The 16,664-nt window shown below is 44.9% G+C and overlaps 1 long non-coding RNA gene across 4 annotated transcripts in view; it reads left to right on the plus strand.

Moving 5' to 3' along the window:
* LOC144612953 (uncharacterized) overlaps positions 1-16,664 on the plus strand; it is an 87,414-nt gene that overhangs the window by 659 nt on the left and 70,091 nt on the right. For 2 of the 4 annotated variants that reach the window (XR_013550184.2, XR_013550183.2), the window contains exon 2: positions 8,450-8,545. This is a non-coding gene — a long non-coding RNA (uncharacterized LOC144612953). Of the gene's footprint in view, positions 1-8,449; positions 8,546-11,053; positions 12,064-16,664 lie in introns of those variants that run through there. The other 2 variants (XR_013550185.2, XR_013550186.2) reach the window with 2 other exon arrangements.

The raw sequence follows: 16,664 nt of genomic DNA on the forward strand, positions 1-16,664 counted from the left end.
TCTCTTCCAGATGATAGTATTATCCCATTCATAGGTACCCTTAGGTTTTGCTTAGCATCTGACACTTGATTTACTTTCATTCCTAAACTGGATTACATTGAAACTGCAGAATATGAAATGAGGGGAGGGAAGAGACAAAACTGGTCCAGCTTCTGTGTCCCTCAGGATGACTCTATTCCCTGCCCGACACCCTGAGGTGAAGGAGCTGCACCAGCTGCTCAGCCTGGGCCATAAACCAAGAAGGACCCAGGAAAGGGATAGTATGGCATTGTCCAGTTTAAGCTGAAGAACTTCAAAGATACACTCAGCTGTGTGCAGACAAGAATCTGGAAACGGAGCCTAGGCTTTCTCCTTAGGGCTTCACATTGTTGCAAAGCCAGGGAACAGGAGCAGAAAGGCAGTGCTTGCCGGGCGCCTGGGTGGCTCAGTCAGTTAAGTGTCTGACTCTTGGTTTCTGCCCAGGTCATGATCTTCAATTTTGTGAGTTCCAGCCCTGCATCCAGCTATGCACTGACAGTGCAGAACCTGCTTGGTATTCTCTCTCTCTCTCCCTCTCTCTCTCTGCCCCTCCCCTACTTGCGCAGTCTCTCTCAAAATCAATCAATCAATAAATAAATAAACTTAAAAATTTTTTAAATAAAGAAAGGCAATGCTTGCTTTCACCCAACACACACAGAAAACCCCTTTCTCCCAGCAGTGGTTTCTCCAAACCCTGCCTGGGAATAGTGAATCTTGACTGACCCTGATTTATTGGAGCAGAAGAGGAAAAGAAACAGCAGGCCCTAAATGTCAAGGTGAGGAGTGTAGCCTGGCAGAACGAGAGCCAAGAGTGTTCTATGGGGTGGAGCACGTGACTAGGATCCTCAGGCCCAGAGGGACCAGGAGCCAGTTCAAGTGGGAGGTGTCGGGAATGCAAAGTCGGCTGTAGACTCAGCACATTAAAAATGTCAAGAACAAGGCAGAGAATAATGCGAGGGGAAGAGCGCCTTCTGTTTTGTGGGAGGCAGGTTACGAAATGTTAGAAGCGCACGTTTGCTTTCACGTGTCTGCTTGGTTGCAAGTCCAATGTGCTGTCTGCTGAGACCCAGGAGAACTGATGGGGAAGTGGCACCCAGGAACCTGCTCTCATTCCAGGGAGTTCTGGCTCTGCCTTCCTGTGCTCCAGAGATTCTCCTGCTGCTGCGTAAAGAGGAATTTACAGAGCAAGTTGATGCAGGCATGCTCAACGAAAAGTGAGCATTTATGGTGCTACTCACCAGGCCTGAAAGCTAGTAAGGAGTAGCTGACCCTGCACCTGACCAGAAGTCCATGTGGCCGGCAAAACAAGATAGAATAGGGAAACTTCAGGCTTACTTCAACTTGGCATCATTTTTAAAGGCATTGAGGGGTGGGGAGCCTGGGTGGCTCAGTTAGTTGAGTGTCTGACTCCTGGTTTCTGCTAAGGCCATGATCCTGCAATTGGTAGAATCCAGCCCCACACTGAGCTCTGCACTGACAGTGCAGAGCCTGCTTGGATCTTGCGCTCTCTCTCTGCCTCTCTCTCTCTCTCAAAATAAATGGATAAACTTTAAAAAAAAATAAGGACAGTGAGGTCAGTTCTCTATATTTCTTACCCCTGCAATCCTGATGCAGGGGCCCTCCTGGATATGTAGGAGAAGAGATTCTTCCAGCCTGAAAAACTCTATAATTTATGACTACCATAGTCACAGTCTTCATGTCCAGTGGCTGAAAAGGAGCAATACCCAACCAGGAAATGCACCCTTGCCACTCTCAGCAGGAACCTGGCTGTGTTGACAGCCCCCACATTTGAGGTGCCCCTGGGAGGAAGGAGCTGGGCCACTGTCTTAGGGCCAACCAACAGAACTTAGTTTCCCCATTGGTAAAACTGGAGTAACAACACCTGCCCCATTCACCTCCAAGAGTTGTAGGCAGACTCAAAGAAGCCCACTCATGTATCTGGAAGCACCTTGAACTGGAAGGGATGCTCATTGCTCAGCTTTGGCCTGTTACACTGGTTTTGGGCCCTGAGGCAGCGGTCTAACTAACTGATCTCTCAAAGGGATCTTTCCCTCATCCCTGAGTGCAGTATTCTGCTCTGGGAGGGCTGGATGTCCTTTGGTCTAGAGCACACTAGGCCATTGTTTGCCATAGGTCAAGGCAGACCAAGTCCAAGGCCAGGACACACTCAGGGGACTTCTCAGAACCCCCTCTGGGGATGGGCCGAGCAGGTCTGCTTGCTGCCTGGGTGGTGCCCAGCCCCTCCTATCTCTTCTTTTACCTCTGTGTCAAACAGCAAATTCCTGAATCACTATACAAAGCAGTGGTTGGAGCGATGTAACTTCCCCCAAACATGGCTCGGGACCAGTGACAACACCAGCCACCGTGCTTAGCATGTGTTATTAAAGCCCCTGTGATGTCAACAGAGAAGCACATGTCAGTTGGACCCAATCTATCCAGCTAAGTCAGGGAATGCTTGCCAGTCCCTCAGGATGGGCTGCCCTAAGGGTGAACTTGATGCCCGAGGAGTGGAAAAACTAACCATTCTGGAAGAGGACTGAAGGTTTATCACACAAGCAAACAGTGGGGACAATGCTCGGGTCTGTAACAATGGTAACAATATCCATCGTAGTATTCAGTGTGGGCTCAGCCAAGGTCCTTGGGGAGTAATAGTGTGGGGAGGTGCACTGAGCCCTACACCCAGGCTTCCAAAGAAAAGCTCTTATCGTTACCCACTTGAAAACAATGTAAGCAAAGCAACTCTGTGATGGAAACATGTTGACGGTGAGGGAGAGACTTGAGGGAGACGCTGAGCAGTTCCCAGAATAAATTCCCACGTAAATTCAAAGAATGCTAGTGGAGAGAAGCCACTGCTCGCTCTCCTTTAAGCCAAATAATATCTTCCTGCCGGAACAGAGTTGTTCTTGGCAATTGGAAGTAAATGTGAGGAGGGAATCAACACATGATGCCTGAGAAAGGAATCCATAAGAAATCTGAAGGCAGGGACATGGTGAGATATAACAAAGAAAGATGAGTTGGTGGCAGGAACAAAGGTTAACTGTGGTGGTGGCGCATTGGCTCTTAGGATAGGGTTGGTGACGGCATGCACTTGGTAGTAAGGCTGGGGCAGGAAGGCTGCCCTTGCACCTCCATTCTGAGGGCTCAGCGGAGGGTCCCTGTCCAGCCATGGTGACCTCAGGTCAGATGTCCGGAAGCTGAGGCCCTAGCCTCCGCTGCCTCCTTGCACCATTTCTGAATGACACTCCAGGACCGAATCAGTGAGGCCTCACCTTGCGATGCAAAAGGTCAACACAGAAGGTAGTGAAGCCTGGCAGAGAGTACTTCCTTCCCTCCACCTTCAGTTACTGGAACTGCCTCTGGTGGACTTTGGCAAGTTTGACAAATGGCAGGAGAATCTGGAAGAATTTCTTGGCTGGCAAAGGAGAATGGATGGTTGGGCACAGACCTGCTGCTGTAGTTCTTTGTACTAAAACTGTAGATGGCGGGCAGAAAGGGCAGCTTCCTTTCACTTCTTGTCACAGCTAATCCCCTCCTGCCTATGTGCAAACTCCCCAGGTATTAGCATTTGGGTAAAGATGAAGTTCTCTGTGGTGGAAAGAACAAATTCATCCCAAACCCTATACATTCCAGCTTAGAGGCATCACGGTGTTCGGGTGAATCACCAGGCAGAGACGACTACACTTGCCCAACTCCGACCATCCTTGACTCACAGAGCTACTCGTGTACACTAATACCCACTGTTTATGCGGGCACCTTTCTCCCAAGTGGCTGGAAGTGGTTTACAAGCTGCTGGCTCATCCTCAGCATGTCCCCTGCAGGGAGAGCAAAAGGTGGGGAAGGATGAAGGGTAGACATAATCGTCTGCATTTTATGTGGGGAAACTGAGGCTCCAGCAAGCCCTCGAGTGAAATGTGCAGACGTGTGTGAGTCAGACACTGCCCGTGGAAGAGCAAAAATGAGTGATTCTGAATCCTACGTGGACTGTGTTCTCATACAGCCTTAAAACAGGTGAGGCAAAATGCAGATTCACTGTATTTTATGTTTATAACCCATTTCCCAGCCCTCATACCATCCGTGACTTCTGCTCCATCTCAGACACTTGTATTAACTTTAGAGGCCTCTTGACCATCCTTTCCTCCTGACCTACCCCCAGCTCTGACAGGTACCCCATTCCTGACATTTACTTCATTCTTGGTCATCACCTGATCCTCAGTATTTCTCCCGTTTTGAATCTCTACCATATCCTTTCCCCTTACCTGTTCCTGATCCATATACCTTAATCCCCCCGGGTGGGAATGGCAATAAGGTAAAGATTTGGGCTGGAGGGAAGTTCACAGACGGAGTATAAAATGTCCATGTTACTCACCATTTGTTTCTGAAAATCAGAACATTTATTGGCTGAAAATGTAGGCCAAATCTAAATATCTTCATGTCAAAATAGCTGTAATAAAGCAGCTCTATTAAAATAGCTGCATTCAGGGGCACCTGGGTGGCTTAGTTGGTTAAGCGTCCAACTCTTGGTTTCAGCTCAGGTCATGATCTCACAGTTTGTGAGTTCGAGCCCCGCGTCGGGCTGTGCACTGTCGGTGTGGAGCCTGCTTGGGATTCTCTCTCTCCCCCTCTTTCTCTGCCCCTCCCCCGCTTGCTCTCTCTGTCTCTCTCTCTCAAAATAAATAAACTTAAAAATTAAAAAAAAAAAAAGCTGCATCCAAAGGACTGAAAATCTAGATGTCACCTGCTTCTGGCACCTGACTGTGGTCCTCTTTCTTTGTGGCCCTGTCTTCTGTTCTGCTGTATTTTAGTGTGTGGTTATTCAGAAGATGAGTTAGCACCAGGGCAGCTTTATACTGTGTTGTTCCAAGCAAGGACTATGTAGGTCTCCCAGATGAAACCCGTCTAGAAGCCGAACAGGAGGCTAATGGCATGGCCATGTGTGTCTAGCTCCCCATGAGGCAGCCAGGCTGGCATCAGTCCTTTCCCCAACCTCCTTCCTGCCCCCATCCACCCACGAGCTCTTGTTGGGTCAAAAATGCAGTTCTCTGGTGGTGCCAGACAGCCAGATGATGCTGGAAAAAAGAAAGAAAAAGCAAAAGCAGATTTCTAAATTAAGCACAAGTCTCATTTATAAAAATAAATAACCACAGCCTAGCAACATGCTGACAGCTCAGCTTCCCTCCGTGATGTAACCTCTGTGGCTGGAGCCGGGGATGACACAGCCTTCAGAGGGCCCCACACCCTGGCCCCTCCCCGTGCAGAGTACTCATCTGGAGAGTGCTGACAGTAGCACTTTGAGGACCCAGCTTCGCATTCAAGGCCAACCAAGGGCCAGGCTCCATAGGGAGCAGAGAAGAGCCAGAGCTTTCCAGAGCTTTCCAAGCTTAACGAGGCTCCTAAACACCTACAAACTCTTGGCAGTAACTAACACACCTGAAGCAAAAGCAGATGAAGTTGTTTGGGCCGTTCTGTTGAAACAGACGCCCCTCCTTGAGACCACGACTTCTCTGTTCACCACTGAACGCCCAGTATCCAGCTTAGCACATGGCACATGCTGGGCCCTCAATAACTGTGACGGAAGACTGGATGGAGGTGGACATGAATGGGTGGGTGCTTCCATCCCATCATCTCTGCCCCTCCAGCTCTGCTCTAAGTGGTGTGAACCCCAGAACATGAAGAGAGGCATAATCTCCCAACTATGACAGGTACCAAAGAGGCAGTGCTCCCTGGGACTTGAGCCAGCAGCTGGGGCGAGCACCTGCAAGGTGATTAAAGGATTTAGTCTTTTACTTCCCCAGGGGCAGGCAGTGTGGTCTTCACACATGGAGAGGGGCACAGGGGGTGGGATGTGCAGTCGGTAGGAATTGTCAGTTCTCCTGCACCTTCTCTCATCGTTTAGGCAGTATCAGCTCCATGGGTGAGGTATGGCTAAACAGAGAAGCTACCGAACAAAACAGTACATGAGTTTCGGGTGTTAGTCCTTTGGGAAACCAAGTGGAGTCCATAATGCCCTTGGAGTCTCAATGGGCCAAACGCGTCAGAAATGGAGACGGTACAGAAGATTATATCCCATCTCCGACCCTCTCAAGTAATGAAATTATTAGGTGAGGCCAGGGTGATTCTGACAGTCCCCAGAACACTGAATATTAAGTTATCTTCTGAATCCCATGAGGATCCTGGTGAGGTTGGATGGGACAGCCTTGACTCCTGGGAACAGTGTTTCTGGTGATGTTTCACATACTCCCTAGTGACCAGAGAGTGGTTGAAGATAGCATGCCAGAGTCATAAGTCACCATCTCAGAGCAGGGGCCCTAGGTTAAAAAGATCAGAGAAATTAGCCCACATTTCAGAAATCTGTCTTCAGACACCCATGTCTGGTCTGGCCAGAAGCAGTAAAACCACATCTGTGTCACTAAGAAGAAGGTTCTTAATTAAATTCAGATGTACAAGAATATATTACCAGTCTATTTTCAGAATAATAATCTATAATGGACTGGACAAAAAAAATCTAAACAGCAGCATAAGTGGTATAATAGCATTGGGCTATTAGCACACAACAAAAAAGCAGGACTCCTCACAGGCTCAGATCATTTCAATCCCACAGCCTTCCGGAGCACCACAGCTGTGGCACTCAGACATTTAGGAAGAGGGACCCCAGCAGTGACCTGATTAGGGGTGTGACCACAGGGACACAGCCCCAGCATATAGAGGGTAAGCATGTGGACTGGTCAGGGTACCCTCAAATCTACAGTGACATCTCTTTGGTGACTCTAAGAGTGATCCTCTCCAGAGCAGACCAACTGTGGCCTTCACAACCACAGTCCTGGGCTCTAGCCCGGGGAGGGCACAGTGTGTCCCATGAGTTCCTAACGCTCTTGCCCAGGGCTCCCACTTGTGAAATGGCTGCATAGTGATAACATGCCATTTACCCCATTCTCTATGGGTGTTACAAAGATTTGTGAGAACGGAATCCAAAAGTCAGCTTTGTGACCTTAACTACTTGGAAACTCAGTTTCCTCATCTGTAAAATGGGGAGAATAGAAACTCTGCCATCTGCCTCCCAGGATTGTGTGGGGATCAAATGGTATACTGTTCTGTTCAAATACTTCTCAGTCTGCAAGCTCTCATTCTGTGTGGTGATATTGTCTAAATTGTAAAGGTATACAATGAGAAGTTTGTTTCTGATGTGGGTAATGAGACTTCCTTCATCAAAAAGTTCCAGGGTGCTGCCTGGTTTTCAGTGTGTCGGGGCTTGGTCCATTCTAGGCATATTTCTTCTCTTTTTTTTTTTTGTTTTTGTTTTTGCGGAGACCCTTGGCCTCTTCCCTTGGCTTCACATACAAAAGACTTCTAACATGTGTGTGTGTGTGTGTGTGTGTGTGTGTGTGTGTAGCTGTTTCTCTCCCCTTACCATCCCTGAAAAAGTGCTAGGATTCTAGAATGCATGTGAAACTTTGAGGGGCATGCTTGGTCTACCCCTTCACTCTGCAGATAAAGGCCCAGGGCACAGACACTTCCACACTTATGGCTGTCATGCAGTCATACTCATGCATGAAACTCATGGAGTTTCACTCGCCCTGTTCCTGGCTTCTCTTACAGCCTGGTGATGCCTGACCTTCACTGGGTCTTTGAGGCCACGGCTCACATTCAGGTCCTCCCTCCCTTCATAATAGCCATGTTTCCCCCAATTTTGAGTGGGTAACTATGACTTAAGTTAGGTTTGTTATTTAGGATATGGGGGAGGGCTCACTGAGTGACAGTTTCTCTACCATCTGTTTACCTTCCTCTCCAGCAGATGAACTTACATCAATATTTTTACTAAAAATTGAGGTTATTTTGTGTGAAACTCTCCCCTGGTTTTCTTCATACTTACCTGTCCATATGAAGAAGGGTCTTTTATTTTGTCTGTGACAACAACTTTACATGTTTGCTAGGCATAGGGTGACTAATTATCCTGGTTAACCCAAGACTGAGGAGGGAGTGCATGGGACTTTCAGTTCTAAAAATGTCTCAGGCAGACCAAAACAAGTTGATTTCCTCAGTAGACCACATACCCTGTCCCATTTCCAAACTCAAATTATTGAGTGAATTGATACCAAATAATACCACATTGCTATGTGAGATTGGAAGCCACGAAGAAAACTGGAATGGATGAATGAATGAATGAATGAATGAAATTATTTGTTTTTAATAAAAACATCCACGAATGGGGGGAGAGAGAGAACCAGGAGGAGAATATCCTGCTATCCAGGTGAACAGAAGAAGACAAAGTTTCCATTAAAGGATTCACGTAAAAATGTAGATCCCATTCATCAAGAAGAAAAAAGCTAGATGGTAAATCAGGGCAATTCATATTACATAAGAAATAGACCGCAATAGTGCCTCCCAATTGTGTTAAGTTCATGGTGCACATTTTTAAAAATTGTAATGTCTGCAGCATGGAGTCCACTGAAAGGAGGAGCTACTTATGGCCAGGTGACCAACGAGGGACTTCAGGACCACAGAAACTCTGAGCCGGCTGAAAGCTGAAAGGGTCAGTATCTCAGCTCACTTGTAACCCACTGACCTCTTTGAACCATAGGACTACAGCACTTTGGCCTAAACACATACGTCTAGACTCTGCTCCATTACAAATCCGAAATCCACTTCTGGGTTTCTGGTGAAACTAGTAAAGCCTAGTCAGTCAAACTCCCTCTGTTGACCCAATATTTCAAAGCTTCCTTAACAGGCATTTACTGCAATGGGACTAGTGTGGGTTCCTGTTTACATTTCTACTTCTTTCATCTAGGTTTATCCCATATGTACACAGAGTTACAGGTTGAGCAATGACCCAATGACTGGCAAGAAGGAAGTGATCCTAGATTACATTCAGCCTGCATTCGGTTGCTGACCTGAAATAAGTGTAACAGAAACATTAAAAAAAAAAAAAAAAAAAAAAAAGATATTGCCAACAAGTTAAATTTAAATATTAAGATATTTCTTATTAATGAATCCAAACCAACTGGCTTCCTTGAAAAATGGGAAGACCTGACAACACAGAGCCCAGTTCCCCCCATGAGACTAAGGGCCCAAGTACAGTGCACAGGGGTGCTGGCTTCCAGGATTCAGATCCCATCCCTGCTACTTCTACATAACTATATTCGTGAATTTAACTCTCAAAGTCTTAGTTTCTCATTTCTAAAGACAACATTCAACTGATAGTATTTATTTTTGTGTACAGAAAAATCCTTAAAACAGTGGCTAACATATAATAATCGTTCAGTAAATGCCAATGATTCCCCCACCTCACGTCCCTTACATAGGTAGCTTTGCTATTTTTCCTGGCCCCGTGAGCATAACTCTTAGCCTGGATAGTTCAACCAAATGAGTTTGGCAACCGTGGTGCCTCAGGTCACTAGGTAATAATAACTCAAGTCTACATCCTTTCTGGGTTGATTGGCCCCATCCCCAGCCTGACACATACCCCTTCTTCCTCTCTGAGCTTTCTCCCACATTCCGCTGGGGCCCATAATGAAACCTGACAGTAGGGCAAAGGACACACAGCCATGCTGAGTCTTCAGACTTCCTAATTAGAGGTTTCTGGATAGAAGAAACATGGTTCTCCCAGTTGCTTCAAGGTGTCTCACTCACTTTCTAATATCACGTCTTTCCTAGCCATTTTGCCCCCTAGGTACCCCCAACACATATAAAGAGAAAATCTTTTGAGTAATTCAGTTAGCAAGTCGGTCAACAAGAAGACATGAATCCACAGGAAAATGCGGGGGTGCTTTCCTCACAGAAAGTTGTTTTTAATAAACCAATTTCTGCTGCTAAGCAACTTTGATGAAGCTAAAGAGAATCCTTGATTGTCTACAGTGGATTAGGTAGATGTTCTTATGAGTCAGAAGAAGGTACCAGAGAAAGTTTAACTCAGGCTGGGATGAGTGTAAAATATTTTGTAAGAAGCAAAATAGGAGTGGCATACACAGGTCGTGATGTCTAAGGGCTGTAGTTATTTTACTCACACTTTGGGGTGTCACGCTTGTTTGGGGAGTTCACTGCAAAGAGCTGGATTGTTCATTCATAGCTGAGTGGATGGAGTAATGGTGTGAGAGACAGTCTCCCTGGTTCTCTCAAGAAGACTAATAATTAAAGTTGTGGTTAGATCTTACACCAGACTAAGGGAGGTCCAGTGGAACTCCCTGGAAGTGAGAAAGAGGCTTTGAGGCAGATTCGATGTTGCAACTGTCAAGTCCCACAACATAGTCACTATGCTAAGGAGATGAGGTGAACTATGAGCCAGCCAGTAAGAACAGCTGGAGAGTGGTACCATTTCTGATTGCTCCAGTCTCCTGGCTCCATTTGGAGAGGTAAGGCAGGGGCAAAGTCAGCGCCACAGTTCCTTTTGCAAAATGTAACACACTGGGTGTCTACACTTCCCATTGCTGAAAACATGGAAAATCCTCTGGTGTAATTTCCTAAGCCTCTAAATATATATTTCCCCTAAGAACTAGATGTGGCTATTTCAACAAAGCCAATCAGTTAACATAAAGAACAACATTTGGAAGGAGGAATGTTTGTAGTGGGGAAGGGGGATTTCTTAGAAAATTCAATGACTTCTTTTAAAAAAAAGAAAAGAAAAAAAGAAAACTCAGTGACTTCTTTATAAATCTTTTAGGCATCTTTCTGATACTGAAAGAGTCTAATTAAAAATGTCTAGGGGCGCCTGGGTGGCTTAATCGGTTAGGCGTTTGACTCTTGATCCCAGCTCAGGTCATGATCTCCCAGTTCCTGAGTTCAAACCCCACATCGGGCTCTGCGCTGGTGGCACAAAGTGTGCTTGGGATTCTGTCTCTTTGTCTCTCTGTCCCTCCCCCACTTGTGTGCTTTTTTTCAAAACAAATAAACTAAAAAAATGCCTAAATAAACTATAAGCTTAATAACTATAAGTTGAATATACAACTGCAAGAAGTGTTAAGAACTGCTATTGTGACTACTTTTTGATCATCTTTGACTCTTGGTTCTTTCTCCTTTGCTGCTGATCTCTAACAACATCAACAAGACCCAGGGCTTCTCATACTATATCTCTGTCCCTTCCTACTGCTTCACCTCCCTCCAGGCCGCTCTTTCCTCACACCTGAACTATGGAATAGCCTCTCAAACAGAGGTGAGAAAAATTGAGAGGCTTAAAGAGATAACCACCTTCTGAACTCCGCCATACTCTCCTTCCTGCTGAAGGAGATAAAACAAACTCATGGCACCAAGCTGGGCCATATAATTCTGAGTTAGTGCCAGTCTCATTGGTCAGGAAGCCATTTAACTTCACTTTGCTTCAAGGTTTCCATCTGTAAAAGCAAAGGATATGACTTGCTCCCTACTCAATATTCAGGACTATGCTGGAAAGATTCATGAACAAAGGTTTGGAGAGCTCCCGGAAGGAGTGGGGAAATCTGATCACCATGTGTGTTCAAGGAAAAAATGGAAACAGCCCTTCTCTGGGAAAATGAAAGAAGTCACCTCCAATCTGATGACAACTGTGTGCCATGAGGTTCAGCAGAGAGAAGGTGCCATGAACGCCAGTGGAAGTTGCCAGAAAGTAATGGAGATAAGAAGAGTGAAGCAGACACCAGGATCCATTAGCTGGCCAGCTCTCTTGGGAAGCTGAGCACACTGTCAAGGACAGCCAAACATTCAAGAGACTTTTCCCACATAATCCCTGCTTTGGATGTCTTGTATATCTTGATCAGTTTGTTGGGTACATGGGTGAGTTCATCAAACTGCACACCTATGTAAATTTTATCTTAATTTAAAATCTATGTATCTAATTCCACACAAATAAATGAGTTCCCTGCCCATGAACAGCTATACTCCAATTACCGATTTTTTAATAGTCCTCATATTTATATTTAACAAGATTAATGTATGCAAATATGAATATTCATGTATATCATAATCTACATATTAAAATTGGCTGTCATTCTCTAGTAACTTATCTCTGAACATTTATAATGCACTGATAACCTTTCAAATGTCAGATATCTTTGGAATTATCAGAAATAAAATTAAACTGTGAGCAGCACACTTTTAGTGTTAAATATTGTTTTATTGTTTTCTAATTCATTAAAAATTGGTAAAGCATGTATGGAAATGTAACAACTCTATCAGAATACTGGTTTGCCCAGGGGTGCCTGGGTGTCTCAGTCGGTTAAGCGTCCAACTTCGGCTCAGGTCGTGATTTCCTGGTTTGTGAGTTCAAGCCCTGCATGGGGCTCTGTGCTGACAGCATGGAGCCTGGAGCCTGTTTCAGATTCAGTGTCTCCCTCTCCTCTGCCCCTTCCCTGCTCTCTCTCTCTCTCTCTCCCACCCCCTCTCAAGAATAAATAAACATTAAAAAAAATTTAAAAAAAAAGAATATCAGTTTGCCTAAATCATCCTATACTCTTACTAAGCCTAGTAATAAAGTTTGCCATATATATGATTTAGTCGTGGAGAAAAAATATATAACAACACTTATAACTGAATCCATGAATTAGTTGTTGTTTGGTTTGCAGTTCTAACACAAAAGATAAATATTGCCTAAGGTTCATGTGTGATTTTCCTGAGAACAACCAATTTCTGAAAGGAGTCTGAAGCTGGGTACTTATTAAAGAAAGATCACACTTTTGTAAATCATACATACTTGTGAAATTCGAGTTTGTGTTTTCTTTCTAATAGGAAAATCAAATAAACAAAGAAATAACTTATTTGAGAATAAATAATAAATAAACCCCAGCCAATTAATTTGCTAGCTGTTTAATATTCTTGTCAGTATGAGTTCAGGTTTGTTCTTTAAAGGTGGTGAGGTATAATCACCACACCATCTTTCTCCTCATCATTACAGCTTGGGTCATCTAAGACTCTGAGATTTTCATGCTGAAAACTTACCCAGGACTACTCTAGGGAGTAACGTCTGTGGGAAAGCCCCAGAAATGGGATTGGAAGAAGCTGAGCCCCCTTGCAAGGAAAAAAATGGAAACAGCCCTTTTCTGGGAAAATGAAAGAAGTCACCCCCCTTTGTTGCCTGCAGTGGCAACAAAGACCCTAACTGATCCTCAGGAGGAACTTTGAAGATGGAAAGAGACTTTTCTAAAGACCCTTTTGGAGTAAAGGGGACCAGAATTTGTATTCCCACATCAGCTTATCATTGAATGTGGGCTGCCCCAGAAAAGTGTCATGACCTTGAGCAAGAAAGCATCCTTTGGCATAGGGAGCCATTGGTAGCCAGGAGAATAAATGCCTCAGATGTGAAGGGGAATCTGATGTTGCACCACAACATCCACTACAATTCTCATGATATGAGTCTACTAAATGCCTGGCTATGTGCTAGCTTCTGACTATTGTCCTATTAGGGACAGAATTTTTAATCCCTTTTGTAGTTGGGGAAACTGAGGCTTAGGAAAGCTGAATAATTGGCTCCAAGATCACCCAGCTACTGCTTAGCAGTACAATCAGAGTTCAGACACAGGCCACATGTCTCCAAGGCCTTTGCATTTGACCAAAACTGTCAGGGGGCTGGGGTCCCCTCCCACTGATCCATTGTGTAGTCTTCACTAAACAATAGTTTTGAATCTCTTCTTAACCTGCATATGGAGACATCTTCCTGAAGCATCCACGGACCATCTAGGTCATCAGAAAGTAAGTAGGAAGGGGCCGCTGGGCCAGAGATAGAGGAATAACTTTCCTATGGATCTGCTTTCCAGGGCTGATAGTGTCTAACCATCAATTTGGAGGTGTCTACAGGGGGCAGTGAACTTGAGTGCCCGTAAGGCCAATGTCAATATCCAAAGAGCTTTTGGGCAGTACTGGTACCTGCAGTCAGATGGATGGGAGGGCCATAGCTCTGGGTTGTCCATCCACCTGGAAGCAAGCCTCCAGGCAGTAGACAGGGGCAAGGAATATAGCAAGAGGAGGATGTTAAGGGTCCCAGCTGACAGGTGCCCATAGGGGAGAGTCTAGTCAGGCTGGACTAATAAACATTAATCCTGGCTTAAAAGGCCAAGATGACCTTTACTTGCTGACATATTTTTCCCACTACATTTATTACTGCTCCTGCTCCTGCTCTGCCCCCAGCTATATTAAGCTGCTTTCCCTTTCTACAACATTTACCATGTGCTTTCTCAGCTTCAGGCTTCTGCCTGAAAGACCTTTCTCTCTGGCTCCCTTCTTTATCTGGCTAACTCCCACTAATCCCTTAGGATTCTTCCAGGAAGCCTTCCTTGACCTTTCAAGACTAGGTTAGGTGACCCTCCTGTGTTAAGCCAAAGCAGCATGTGTTAGGAGGATTATATAATGACTGGCACATAATAAGCACTCTAAAAAGAGTGGCTGTTAATATTATTCTTCCTTGATGGTACCTATCACTCTGAATTGGAGACTATACATGCGTTGCCTGAGATTAAGCCTTTACTCTGTCTCCAGCCCGAGATTAAGCTTTTACTCCAGCACCTAATAATATTTGTTGAAACAATAAAAAACCTCAGTTACACAACTGGGTAAACACAGACAGGAGAGTATGCAGGAGGGAATGGGGAAGGGTGGGTAGGGCTCTCTTGCAACCTTCCAGATATTGTCCCACAAAACCAATGCCAGTCTCTCCCCAGAGGTGGGTCTGAGCTTCTATCTATGTTGGCTATTCTGCTCAAGATTGTGAGCAATAGGGAGGAACCAGGCCTCTTGGCTGAAGACCTCAGAGCCTATAACTGGTCATGTGGGCAGAACCGCTGTTCACAAAGTGATTTCACCTCTCATTTTTTTAAGAGGCAGTGCAGCTTATGGAATAAACATGGGATTTTGGGTCAGACACACATGCATTCCAATCCAACCCCCCCCCCCTTTTTTTAACTTAGAACTGTGGGATAACTTTAAGAATCTTTGGGACAAAGATTTGAATCCCAGCTGGATATGAATCCCATCTCCTTCACTTCCTTGCTGTGGGACATTAGACATGCTATATAACCTCTCTGTGCCTTAGTTTTCTCATCTGTAAAATGGAAATAATTCTTCTTTCACAGGTTATTATGAGGATTGAATTAGTTAATCATTGTAAAGCTCTTAGAACAGGGCTTGACATATTGTAAACACTGTGTCAAGGTTTATCATTCTAAGCCTCAATTTTCTCATTGGAAAAGTGGATATATGTAGAACAGTTAGTTCAGTGCCTAACATAAGGCATTATCTCAGTAATTATTATTATTATTATTATTATTATTATTATTATTATTTCTATTACTATTACTTCTATAAGTGGAAGATACTTTCTTAGGGTGAACTTCATTGCATAACAGAAACGTTTTCCAATGGATGCTTTTGGTCTCTGTTGATGATTTTGGGAGAAAAAGAGCTGTTTCTGTGTGGTTTTGAACCAGTCTCTTCCCTTGTGCCTTGCTTGTCTCACTAGTCCTCTGAAAGCCTCCTTTATGGACCCAAACACTCCAATGCATACTTCTTTTTCTGATCTATAAGCAAAGGAGGAGTGTATTAATTTTCTTGGACAACCATAACAAAGTACAGTAAACCTGATGGCTTAACACAGCAGAAATTCATATTCTCACAGCTCTGGAGTCAGAAGTCTGAAATCACAGTATCAAGAGGGCCACACTCCCTCTGAAAGCTCTATGGGAGAATCTTTCCTTGCCTCTTCCGGTGTCTTCTGACTCCAAGCATTCCTTGGCTTGTGGCAGCAAAAATCCAATCTCTGCTTTCGTTTTCACGTGACCTTCTCCCTCTGTACGCCTCTGTCCCAAATCTCCTTCTGCCTCTCCCCACTAAGGACATCTGTCATTAGATTTAGGATTCACCTTAAATTCTGTAATTTTTTTTCCTGATATCCTTAATTATATCTGTGTCTGCAAAGACACTTTTTTCCAAATAGCTTTGCTTTCATAGGTACCAGGGGTTAGTGCATAGACATGTCTTTTGGGCCCAACTGGTCAACCCACTGTAAGGGGTAACGGGGTTCTAACTGGGTCTAAATAGAACCCATCCCTGTTCCTTTTCCTTGTACACTTGTTCCAGTCTCATCCATTCCTCTTTAATGGTCCCTCACAGCCAGAGGGACCTAGCAACAAATTCACTCCTTCCTGGCCTCTACTCTGGCCCACATCTGCACCTGTTTCCTGCCTCAGGATTCACTGTGAGCAGCACACGGACACTTGAGCCCATGAGGGCTTATTCTGCTCTGCCCACTCAGTTGCCTTGCAGACAGCAAGGAGAACCAGATGTCACGCTGGGACCTTGCAGTGCCAGTTTGCCCCACCTGGCTCTTCACCAGGGTCATTTTGGCCACACATCAGGTTTCATAGATGAGCCCAAAGCAGGAGGCCCTGGTGAGCTGGAACAAGTAGAGGCAGTGGATCTGGGTCAGATCAGGAATTATGTTTGCACTTGGACCTGGAAAATAGGCTCAGAGAAAGAATCTGGGTCAGAAGCTTGGCAGACTGGCAGGAAATACGAGGCCTGATACACAAATTAAAATAGAGACTAGTTTTTATCCACACAGGCCATTTCTTAGTCTCCAAAGTCTTCTTGGGGTGGGCCTGTGATATGTGGTATATGCTGTATTATAAAGACCAACTAAATTTAGCATATATTCATGGAGCATTTGCTACATGCTAGGATCTTGGAAAACAGAGAGA

Source organism: Panthera onca, chromosome A1, assembly GCF_046562875.1.
Source record: "Panthera onca isolate mPanOnc1 chromosome A1, mPanOnc1 haplotype 2, whole genome shotgun sequence".
In the NCBI taxonomy this organism is placed as follows: Eukaryota; Metazoa; Chordata; class Mammalia; order Carnivora; family Felidae; genus Panthera; species Panthera onca.